Raw genomic sequence first — 12,232 nt, forward strand, 5'->3', positions numbered from 1 at the left:
CTTATGAGATGGTAAGGAAATTATTAACCCAAGCCTTCTCTACCAAGATTATTCCCTGACTTGGGGAAGGGTATAACGTTAGAAGGGAAACTGTGAGAATGAAAATACCATTAGATCTCAGCAAGAGTGAGCGGGCATGCTGCTCCCCAGACCAAGCCCCAGGCGGGTGACAGAAACCCCGCCTGATTTGTGGAGCTGAGACACTCAGGGGTTCCTGGAGAGACAGTGAGACCCGCAGAAGAAAGGAATAATTCCCAAGCACGTAGGAGCAGCGTGGAGTGGCAGACAGCCACCGAACCCAAGAGTTCATGAAGATGGGGAAGACAAACGACCCCACACGCAATCAACTGCCTGTATCACGGGTCAGATGGGGGGATGGACACGCCAGCAGATTCCTGGAATGCAGCAGAAGGTGCACAGATGAATGAATGAATGAGTGACACTGTGGCAGTTGGTAAACTCCCTAGAATTTAGACACAATCCTGGTGAAATTTTAGGTTAAAATTCTTCCATCCTGAGTTGGAAAAGGAAAACAAAAACAAAGAAAATTTACATTTCTGCAATGACTGAGGTTGTAAACTGATATATCTGCAACATTTACTTACTAAAACTGAACTGCATGCAATTGTAAATTTTTCTGTGCTGGGGGACTTTTTATATGGGCTTGGGTTCATTTATTTCTTGAAAGTTTGAGAGCCTCCACCATCAATCCTAGCTGTACACATACAAATGTAGCTTTTGTGGAAATGGACAAAATTTTGACATTTTTGACAGTGGTGGTTTTTTGAAGAAATGAAATTATTTACTCTTCCCTCTTGCTGTGTCAGTATCTTAAAATACATTTCCCTTTGTTAAAAAGTGACGTATCCATTTGTATACGATTTAAAAAATTCAAGTCAAGCAGAGGGACGACAAATTATCCATAATTTCACTACTCAGAGAAAAAATACTGTTAAGAAATTGGTGTCTATTTATCTATAATTCTTAATATATAATACTTTACATTTTAATCAACTTTATTTTCCATTTCTTTTAAACATTTAAATTCGTTATAATTGTGTAGTATTTACTTATAATTTTATTTTAAAATATTTTATAATGTTATTCTTTTTATTATTTTAATACTTGCTCATTGTAAAGGATTTGGGAGACATACTAAAATATAAATAATACAATAAAAACCATCACACAACTTTTAACATTTTGGTGTTTTTTCCTTTCAAATCTTCGTGTGTATACACAAGCATACACAGGCAAATTTCAATTTTATGTATATTGTTTTATAATTTATAAATTTAAAAATTCTCATTTATTGTCTTTTTCACTGAATAAATTTGTCTCAAATTTATCTATTTCAGTTATCTTCTAAAATATTTTTTTCTTGGTGCATCCACTGTGGAAACCAGTATTGGAGGTTTCTCAAAAAACTAAAAATAAAACTACCATATGACCCTGCAATTCCACTCCTGGGTATAAATCTGAAAAAAGCAAAAACGCTAATTCAGAAAGATACATGCACCTCAGTGTTCATAGCAGTGTTATTTACAAGAGCCAAGACATGGAAACAACCTAAGTGTCCATCAACAGATGAATAGATAAAGAAGATGTGGTATAAATATGTGTGTGTGTGTGTGTGTGTATATATATATATATACACACACACACACACACAATGGAATATTATTCAGCCGTAAAAAAAATCTGCCATTTGCAGCAACATGGGTGGATTTGGAGGGCATTATGTGTAGTGAAATAAGTCAGACAGAGAAAGACAAATACTATATGATATCACTTATATGTGGAACTAAAAAATACAACAAACTAGTGAATATAATAAAAAAGAAGCAAACTCACAGATGCAGGGGACAAACTAGTGGTTACCAGCAGGGGGAGGAGGGACACTATATGGGTGGAGGAGGGGGAGGTACAAACTATTGGGTATAAGACAGGCCCAAGGATGTGTTGTACAACATGGGGAATATAGCCAATATTTTGTAATGACAGTAAATGGAACGTAACCTTTAAAAATGTATAAAAATAAATTAAAAAATAAAATAACATAGCTTTTTCTTAATTATATATTTTTAATTATTTCTAGTTTAGGTTTATTATGCCTGTTCTCTTAAGAGGACTTCTTTGTTGCCACTCTTTTCTTGATTGTTTTATTTATTTTCTCCTCTTTATTTGGAATTATGATTATGGTAAAATTTAGGCTGAAGTGTGTGATTTTCTTGTTATTTTCTAAATGTATAGTCTTGTGTTTTTATTTTTCCTCCTTAACTCAATAGTTATTTGAGAGATTGATTTAAAAAATAGATATACAAATTGATTTATTTTAAAAATAGCATTTTGTGTGATTGCCACACATTAGAGAAAAATATGAAAAACACAATTAACTGAAGATAACTTTATTCCACGATTCAGAGATAACAATTATTAACCTTTAGTTGTATATCCTTTTTATTTTTATTCTAAGCATAGGCAGAATACATTAAACTAAGGTAATATTGTAAATACTGCTTTATGAAATACCTTCTTCCACTTCATAATAAACATGAGTATTTTACCACAGTGACCTGTAGACTTGCACTGTATTAATACAAGATAATTTATGTAACTGACACCATTTTATTGAATGTTTGGAGTATTTACTCCCTTTTTTCCTGTACATAAAATCATTATGGATTTCTCTGGTTATTTGTCTAGGAAAATTCTGTAAGTTGAATTATTGGATCAATTTTTAAGGGCATTCTAAAGCTTTTGATTCATATTAGCAACTAGTCCTACAAAAAAGTCACACAAAATTACACTGTCATTAGTGAGAGACAAGAATGCTTTTTCCCTCTATTCATGTCCTCAATTAAGATTATTTAAACAGCTGTCCATTTTATTTTTCATTTTATAATGTTTCTACTACCATTTTTTTTGTACTTTGATACCTATTTGTATTTCTTTTTTAATGAATAACTTCACATTTTTATTCATTAAAAACGTGTTGGTTCCATTTCTTTTTGTTTATTTATTATAGCTTTTATAAGTTTGTTATCCCTTTGTGGACCATATGTTTTTTCTAGTTTGTCATTTAAATTTGTTTTTGCTTGCTTTTCAAATGTTTAACTATTAATTTCCAATTTCGTTTGATCATTGCATAAAATATTATACAAGTGATAATTGCTAATATTGTTGTACACATGAGTATGACTGTCTCCTAGTTTTAATACATCTTATCTTTGTGTGGTTATCTCCCCATTGCCTTGAGAAAGGCATTCTCTGCTTACTTCTCTGGTAATATTCTTCTCTGTTCCTTGTTACTTCTATAAGAGCCCTCACATTTAATTAATTCTCTGACTCTCTTGCTCTCTTACCTGTTCTCAAGTAAATAGTTTGATGACAGTTTGATGTTTCTTCATGCAATATTCAGTCTCTTACAGAATAATAAGACATTGTAGTGACCTAGAATGTCATGGTCTTTCCAGTTGAGGACATTGTAATTTTAATTTTGTGAGGATGTGTTATTTGGTGTCTGATACTCATATAATAGTCATATATGTAATATATGTATATACCGTATACACCAGAATGAGTATGCCAGAATATAAACTATGACTGTCCCAACAAGTAAAATCAAAGTGGTGTTTATAGAATGAATACCCCAGGAGGACCTGGGATTCCAGTTTCCTGATAGATGAGCGATGAAGGGATTCTTGGTGTGATACTTTTATTTACAAGTAAATGGTTGGCAATCAATAAATCAAAGGGAAAAATAAGTATTTTTCAATAACCTCAAATTGTTGCAATTCCATTCCATTTTCTTCTGCAATTGTTCTGTCTCCTGAGTAATCTACTTCTTTTTCTCTCTCTCTTTACCACCTCATCCCAATCTACAGAATGGTATCTCTAATCCTAGAATGAACAAACAAACAAAGAAAACAGCAAATAACAAAGAAGTTCACCTCCCTTGATTCCATATCGCCTTCTGCTCCATTTTCTGCAATACTTCAAAGCAAACGCCTTGCTCGCATCCAAGAGAACTGGCGTTTCCACTTCCTCCTCTGCCCAGGTCCCCAGGCAGCAGCTCTTGCCAGGTCACCAGCGCACCCCACTTGGTCCTGTCCTGTTTCCCTGCTGGCTCAGCAGCAGTGCAGACAGATGACATTGCCTCCTCCTCAAAACGCCCTCTCTCCTGGTCTCCTAGCCCTCTGGCTGCTCCCTCTCAGGCTCCTTTTTTGGATCCTTTTCTCCTTGGTTTGAAAGCACTGAGGGACTCTAGACTCTGGACCTAATATCGGGCTCACTCTCTTCTCTGTCCACGTAATCTCCCTTCAAGGCTTGATCCTGTCCTGTGGACTAAAGGCTTTTTTTATGTCTGACTTCTTTTACTCAGCAAACTATTTCTGAAATTCATCCATGGAATTGCATGTATTGATAGGGTTTTCTTTTTCATTTTTATCGCTGGTATTTATTAATTTATCCACCTATTGGTGGACATTTGGGTTGTGTTCAGTTTGGGGCTATTATAAATAAAGTTACCATGAACATTCAAGTTAAGTCTTCATGTGGACAAAGTTTTCATTTTGGGGGTGTGGGTGGCAAATACTTTTGCTGAGTCTTTTGGTAAATATATGTTTAACTTTATAAGAAACTGACAAACGACTTTCCAAAGTAGTTGTGCCATTTTTGCGTTCCCAGCAGCCCGGTGGGAGGTTCCTTTGGCTCTACATCCTATCAGTTGTCATTGTCAGATTTTTCTTTTAATTTTAGCCATTCTAGTTGGCAAGTAGTGATTTTAACTTGCATTTATATGGTGAGTAATGATGTTGAGCATCTTTTCATTATTTCTTAGCTACACATTTTGCCCATTTTTATTAGGTTATTTGTCTTCCTCTTATTTAGTTGTATGAATTCTTCATATATTCTAGATACACATCCTTTGTCAGATGTATGCACTGAGAATATGCCTCCCAGTTTGTATCTGGATGTGTCCCTCTACCTAAGGGCACTGTTCTTTTGAAAATGGCCAACTGTACAGAACCCTGTTTCTTTCTGGATTCAAGTAATCATGCTCTCCCTACATCCTTATAGGCTCATATGGTGAGAGCAGGGCTGCCCCCAGCTGGGATACTGCACTAACACATGCTTCTGTGAACGTTTCCTTTGAAAATAAATTCTCCTTGAGCCATATATCTCCTTTAGGGCCGTTTGTTTTCTCTCTCATCTCTCTCTCTCTCTATCTTTCTGATTATCTTCTCCCACTAGAATACAAACTCCATGAAAGACATGATCAGTATGTCTTACCTGCCATTGTATCTTTAAAAAACTACCTCTCTAGGGGCTTCCCTGGTGGCGCAGTGGTTGAGAGTCCGCCTGCCGGTGCAGGCGACACGGGTTCGTGCCCCGGTCCGGGAAGATCCCACATGCCGTGGAGCGGCTGGGCCCGTGAGCCATGGCCGCTGAGCCTGCGCGTCCGGAGCCTGTGCTCCGCAACGGGAGAGGCCACAGCAGTGAGAGGCCCGCGTACCGCAAAAAAAAAAAAAAAAAACTACCTCGCTAAATAAACATTTGCTGAATGAATAAACACACAAATAAAAAGCAGAATTTTGCCTAGGCAGAAAGCCAGGTTTGATTCTAGACTAGTAAATGGTTTCAACAAACCTAAAGAAACATAGGAAAAGAGAGTTTCTTGATCAACAAACTCAAATGGTCAACAAACTCAAAAAGCCTTTGCGATGGCTTCTTTGGCAGGGTGTTGTCACCATGGGACTCTGGGTGGCTGGGCAGGCCCCCTCTAGAAGGTCTGCCCACCAGAACTGCCCACAAAGCTTTTATGAGTACAGATTCCGAGAATCCATCCAGGACCTACCGATCCAGGGTCTCTGAATTTCTATTTTTAAACTCTCTGGGTGATGGTAGCACAGCTAGTTGCCAAAAAGCCAGCATGTTCAAGATTCTCTCTAGGGTATACCCCGCCAACAGTCTCCACTGCTGCTCCCCTCCCCTCACATCACACCTCCCAAAACTACACATTTCTCTTCATATCAAGATGAAGGTCAGGATGTGCTTGATGATGCACAGTTTTAAAATAAAAGAAAAACACACTGTATGTTTATTAAAAAAATATACTAATAGTGTTTGGTTGAGGGCTCTGTCAGTCTTGGTCCTTGAAAACCAAATAGCAGTCTATCATTGAACTCAAAGTTAGGATTTGGTCTTAAATCTTGGCGAGAAGCTCAAAACTTAGAACAGTTATAATCTAAGCAATGAATTCACAGTTTTCCTGAAGCAGACTGAATTGTTTCTACCATCATCCTGCTTAAGAGATGTCCTAAAGGATCCCATTACCGGGCAAAATGATCCTTTAAAGTCTAAAAGAAAATCCTTATAAAAATGGGTCTGTACATGCTGTTGCCACCATAGAGTGCAGCTAACATGGCTGTTTCTTAAAGAAAAACTGAGTGCCGTGGTAGCACAGGTAACTGCTGGGCCTTCCCCACATGACCATAACAGGCCTCTGATCTGTACTTTCTTTCCCACCCTTGTTCATATTGTAACTACCCAGATTCTTCTAGAAAATTTTCACACCTTCAAGCGATTTCAGTCTCTCTCACATCCCAGACTTTCCCTGCTGTAACCCTAATCCTTCTACAGCACAGCCCTGCTCACGTCCTTCTGAAAGTTGAAGTCTCTTGACTGAGTTTATGAGCATCGTCAGCTTCACCATCTTCCAAATGCACGTTTCGAATTCCAGCCTCGGTGCCTCTGTTTTCGAGTATTCCCGCTTGCTCAATAGCAGTTCCAAATTTCCTAAAAGGGGGAACTCTGGGACAGCCGTCTGATTGTAAGAACTGAGGGCTGCTCTCAGAGGAGTTATTCTGAAGCTACAGTTGAAAAGGTAGCACATTGGTTTTATTTAGGTTGTAGCTTCACTTGTTGGGGCTTCGAGGCATAGTAGAGGGTAACTTACGGCTGTTATGATTATGCAGTACAGGGATGGGGAAGCCAGAGTCCCTTCCACTCCATCCCATGGTGTGGCTACTGAATCTGTATCTCCCCAAATGTGTTCCAAGTCATCACCTGTCTGTGTCTGCTCATCTTACAGAGCTGACCTCAAGCCCTCACTTCCTACAGTTACTCTCAAAAACCTTTAGTCGTAAAAAAAAAAAAAAAAAACCTTTAGTAACTTCCTTAATCTCTTTGTTTTAGCCCCACTAGACAACAGGGAGACTGAGCGGGAGGAATACATCTCACACCCAAGTACCGATCTAGTATTTAACACGGACGCAGCAGACATTTGATCTGCATTTCCTGTCCACTCACTTAAACAACTAAAATTTCAATGGAAAGAAAAAACGTAAGTGTGTACGAGAAAGTAATCATCAACACAAGAGCATCTGGAGGCGTAGCGCTCTGCTCAAAAGACTGGGTTCAGGTCCACCCCTGTGAGCTTTGCTGAGTCAGCTACACTCTCACTCAGTTTCCCAACACCTCAGAGGGAAGGATGAGGACCATCAGTGAGGACCACATCGAAAATGGATGTGAAAATGCTTGGTAAACCGTGAATCTTCACACAAATGATAATCCACAAGACAGCCAGGACCATTTTTTCAAATATAATGATCCTGTTGTACCATTCTTTTTTTTTTCTTTTTTAACATCTTTGTTGGAGTATAATTGCTTTACAATGGTGTTAGTTTCTGCTGTATAACAAAGTGAATCAGCTATACATATACATATATCCCCATCTCCCCTCCCTCTTGCGTCTCCCTCCCTCCCACCCTCCCTATCCCACCCCTCTAGTTGGACACAAAGCACCGAGCTGTTCTCCCTGTGCTATGTGGCTGCTTCCCGCTAGCTATCTATTTTATGTTTGGTAGTGTATATATGTCCATGCCACTCTCTTACTTTGTCACAGCTTACCTTTACCCTTCCCTGTGTCCTCAAGTCCATTCTCTATGCCTGCATCTTTATTCCTGTCCTGCCCCTAGGTTCTTCAGAACCTTTCTTTTTCTTTAGATTCCATATATATGTGCATATATAGTTTTCTGTTGGCATACGGTATTTGTTTTCTCTTTCTGACTTGTTTCACTCTGTATGACAGGCTCTAGGTCCATCCACCTCACTACAAAAAACTTGATTTTGTTTCTTTTTATGGCTGAGTAATATTCCATTGTATATATGTGCCACATCTGCTTTATCCATTCATCTGTCAATGGACACTTAGGTTGCTTCCGTGTCCTGACTATTGTAAATAGAGCTGCAATGAACATTGTGGTACATGACTCTTTTTGATTTATGGTTTTCTCAGGGTATATGCCCAGTAGTGGGATTGCTGGGTCGTATGGTAGTTCTATTTTTACTTTTTTGAGGAACCTCCATACTGTTCTCCATAGTGGCTGTATCAATTTACATTCCCACCAACAGTGCAAGAGGGTTCCCCTTTCTCCACACCCTCTCCAGCATTTATTGTTTGTAGATTTTTTGATGATGGCCATTCTGACTGGTGTGAGGTGATACCTCATTGTAGTTTTGACTTGCATTTCTCTAATGATTAGTGATGTTGAGCATCCTTTCATGTGTTTGTTGGCAATCTGTATATCTTCTTTGGAGAAAGGTCTAATTAGGTCTTCTGCCCATTTTTGGATTGGGTTGTTTGTTTTTTTGATATTGAGCTACATGAGCTGCTTGTATATTTTGGAGATTAATCCTTTGTTAGTTGCTTCATTTGCAAATATTTTCTCCCATTCTGAGGTTGTCTTTTCTTCTTGTTTATGGTTTCCTTTGCTGTGCAAAATCCCATAGGTTTTGGGTTGTCCTGTTTTCCTTGTCACTTGTTTTTAGGTACTTTTTTATTTCTTCAGTGATCTCTTGGTTATTTAGTACTATATTGCTTAGCCTCCATGTGTTTGTATTTTTTCCAGATTTTTTCCTGTAATTGATATCTAGTCTCATAGCATTGTGGTCAGAAAAGATACTTGATATGATTTCAATTTTCTTAAATTTACCAAGGCTTGATTTGTGACCCAAGATATGATCTATCCTGGAGAATGTTCCATGAGCACTTGAGAAGAAAGTGTAATCTGCTGTTTTTGGATGGAATGTCCTAGAAATATCAATTAAGTCTATCTTGTTTAATGTATCATTTAAAGCTTGTGTTTCCTTATTTATTTTCATTTTGGGTGATCTGTGCACTGGTGAAAGTGAGGTGTTAAAGTCCCCCACTATTATCGTTTTACTGTCGATTTCTTCTTTTATAGCTGTTAGCGTTTGCCTTTATGTATTGAGGTGCTCCTATGTTGGGTGCATAAATATTTACAATTGTTATATCTTCTTCTTGGATTGATCCCTTGATCATTATATAGTGTCCTTCTTTGTCTCTTGTAATAGTCTTTATTTTAAAGTCTGTTTTGTCTGATATGAGAATGGCTACTCCAGCTTTCTTTTGATTTCCATTTGCATGGCATATCTTTTTCCATCCCCTCACTTTCAGTCTGTATGTGTCCCTAGGTCTTAAGTGGGTCTCTTGTAGGCAGCATTACATGGGTCTTGTTTTTTTATCCATTCAGCAAGCCTGTGTCTTTTGGTTGGAGCATTTAATCCATTCACATTTAAGGTAATTATTGATATGTGTGTTCCTATTACCATTTTCTTAATTATTTTGAGTTTGTTTTTGTAGGTCCTTTTCTTCTCTTGTGTTTCCCACTTAGAGAAGTTCCTTTAGCATTTGTTGTAGAGGGGGTTTGGTGGTGCTGAATTCTCTTCGCTTTTGCTTGTGTGTAAATGTTTTAATTTCTCCGTCAAATCTGAATGAGATCCTTGCTGGGTTGTGTAATCTTGGTTGTAGGTTTTTCCCTTTCATCACTTTAAATATGTCCTGCCACTCCCTTCTGGTTTGCAGAGTTTCTGCTGAAAGAACAGCTGTTAACCTTATGGGGATTCCCTTGTATGTTAATTGTTGCTTTTCCCTTGCTGCTTTTAATATTTTTTCTTTGTATTTAATTTTTGATAGTTTGATTAATATGTGTTTTGGTGTGTTTCTCCTTGGATTTATCCTGTATGGGACTCTCTGCGCTTCCTGGACTTGATTGACTATTTCCTTTCCCATATTAGGGAAGTTTTCAACTATAATCTCTTCAAATATTTTCTCAGTCTCTGTCTTTTTCTCTTCTTCTCTGGGACCCCTATAATTCGAATGTTTGTGCATTTAATGTTGTCCCAGAGGTCTCTGAGACTGTCCTCAGTTCTTTTCATTCTTTTTTCTTTATTCTGCTCTGTGGTAGTTATTTCCACTATTTTATCTTCCAGGTCACTTATCCGTTCTTCTGCTTCGGTTATTCTGCTATTGATTCCTTCTAGAGAATTTTTTATTTCATTTTTTGTGTTGCTCATCATTGTTTGTTTGCTCTTTCATTCTTCTAGGTCCTTGTTAAACGCTTCTTGTATTTTCTCCATTCTATTTCCAAGATTTTGGATCATCTTTACTACCATTACTCTGAATTCTTTATCAGGTAGAGTGCCTATTTCCTCTTCATTTGTTGGTCTGGTGGCTTTTTCCTTACTCCTTCATCTGCTGTGTAGTTCTCTGTCTTCTAATTTTGCTTAACTTACTGTGTTTGGGATCTCCTTTTCTCAGCCTGCAGGTTCGTAGTTCCTGTTGTTTTTGGTGTCTGCTCCTGGTGGGTAAGGTTGGTTCAGTGGGTTGTGTAGGCTTCCTGGTGGAGGGGACTGGTGCCTGTGTTCTGGTGGGTAAGGCTGGACCTTGTCTTTCCGGTGGACAGGACCGCATCCGGTGGTATGTTTTGGGGGTGTCTGTGACCTTATTATGATTTTAGGCAGCCTCTCTGCTAATGGGTGGGGTTGTGTTCCTGTCTTGCTAGTTGTGTGGCATAGGGTGTCCAGCACTGTAGCTTGCTGGTCGTTGAGTGGAGATGGGTCTTAGTGTTAAGATTGAGATCTCTGGGAGAGCTTTCACCATTTGATATTACATGGAGCCAGGAGGTCTCTGGTAGACCAATGTCCTTAATTTGGCTCTCCCGCCTCAGAGGCTCAGGCCTGACACCTGGCCGGAGCACCAAGACCCTGTCAGCCACACGGCTCAGAAGGAAAGGGAGAAAAAATAAATAAGTAAATAAATAAATAAAATAAACTTATTAAAATGAAAAAACTTATTAAAAATTAAAAAGTAATAAAAAGAGAGAAAGAAGGTAGAGAGCAAGCAAACCAAAAAACAAATCCACCAATGGTCTCAAGAGCTAAAAGCTATTAAATGAAAATAAAACCAAAGGACAGTCTGACCCTAGGACAAATGGCAAAAGCAAAGTTATACAGACAAAATCACACAGAGAAGCATACACATACACACTTTCAAAAAGAGAAAAAGGAAAAAAAAAAATATATATATATATATAAAGAGAGAACCAAATCAATAAACAAATCTACCAATGATAATAAGCTCTAAATACTAAACTAAGATAAACATAAAACCAGAAACAAATTAGATGCAGAAAGCAAACCCCAAGTCTACAGTTGCTCTCAAAGTCCACCACCTCAATTTTGGGATGATTCATTGTCTATTCAGGTATTCCAGAGATGCAGGTACATCAAGTTGATTGTGGAGATTTAACCCACTGCTCCTGAGGCTGCTGGGAGACATTTCCCTTTCTCTTCTTTCTTTGCACAGCTGCTGGGGTTCAGCTTTGGATTTGGACCCGTCTCTGTGTGTAGTTTGCCTGAGGGCATCTGTTCCTCACCCAGACAGGATGGGGTTAAAGGAATGGCTGATTAGGGGGCTCTGGCTCACTCAGGCAGGGGGGAGGGAGGGGTATGGAATGCAGGGAGAGCCTGTAGCAGCAGAGGCTGGTGTGACGTTGCACCAGCCTGAGGCACACCATGTGTTCTCCCGGGGAAGTTGTCCCTGGATCACGGGACCCTGGCAGTGGCGGGCTGCAGAGGCTCCCGGGAGGGGAGGTGTGGATAGTGACCTGTGCTCGCACACAGGCTTCTTGTTGGCGGCAGCAGCAGCCTTAGCGTCTCATGCCCGTCTCTGGGGTCCATGCTGATAGCTGCAGCTTGCGCCTGTCTCTGGAGCTCATTTAGGCGGTGCACTGAATCCCCTCTCCTCGCACACCCTGAAACAATGGTCTCTTGCCTCTTAGCCAGTTCTGGACTTTTTCCCAGACTCCCTCCCGGCTAGCTGTGGCGCACTAGCCCCTTCAGGCTGTGTTCATGCCGCCAACCC

This window comes from Leucopleurus acutus (assembly GCF_964270905.1).
Source record: "Leucopleurus acutus genome assembly, chromosome: 9".
NCBI lineage: Eukaryota > Metazoa > Chordata > Mammalia > Artiodactyla > Delphinidae > Leucopleurus > Leucopleurus acutus.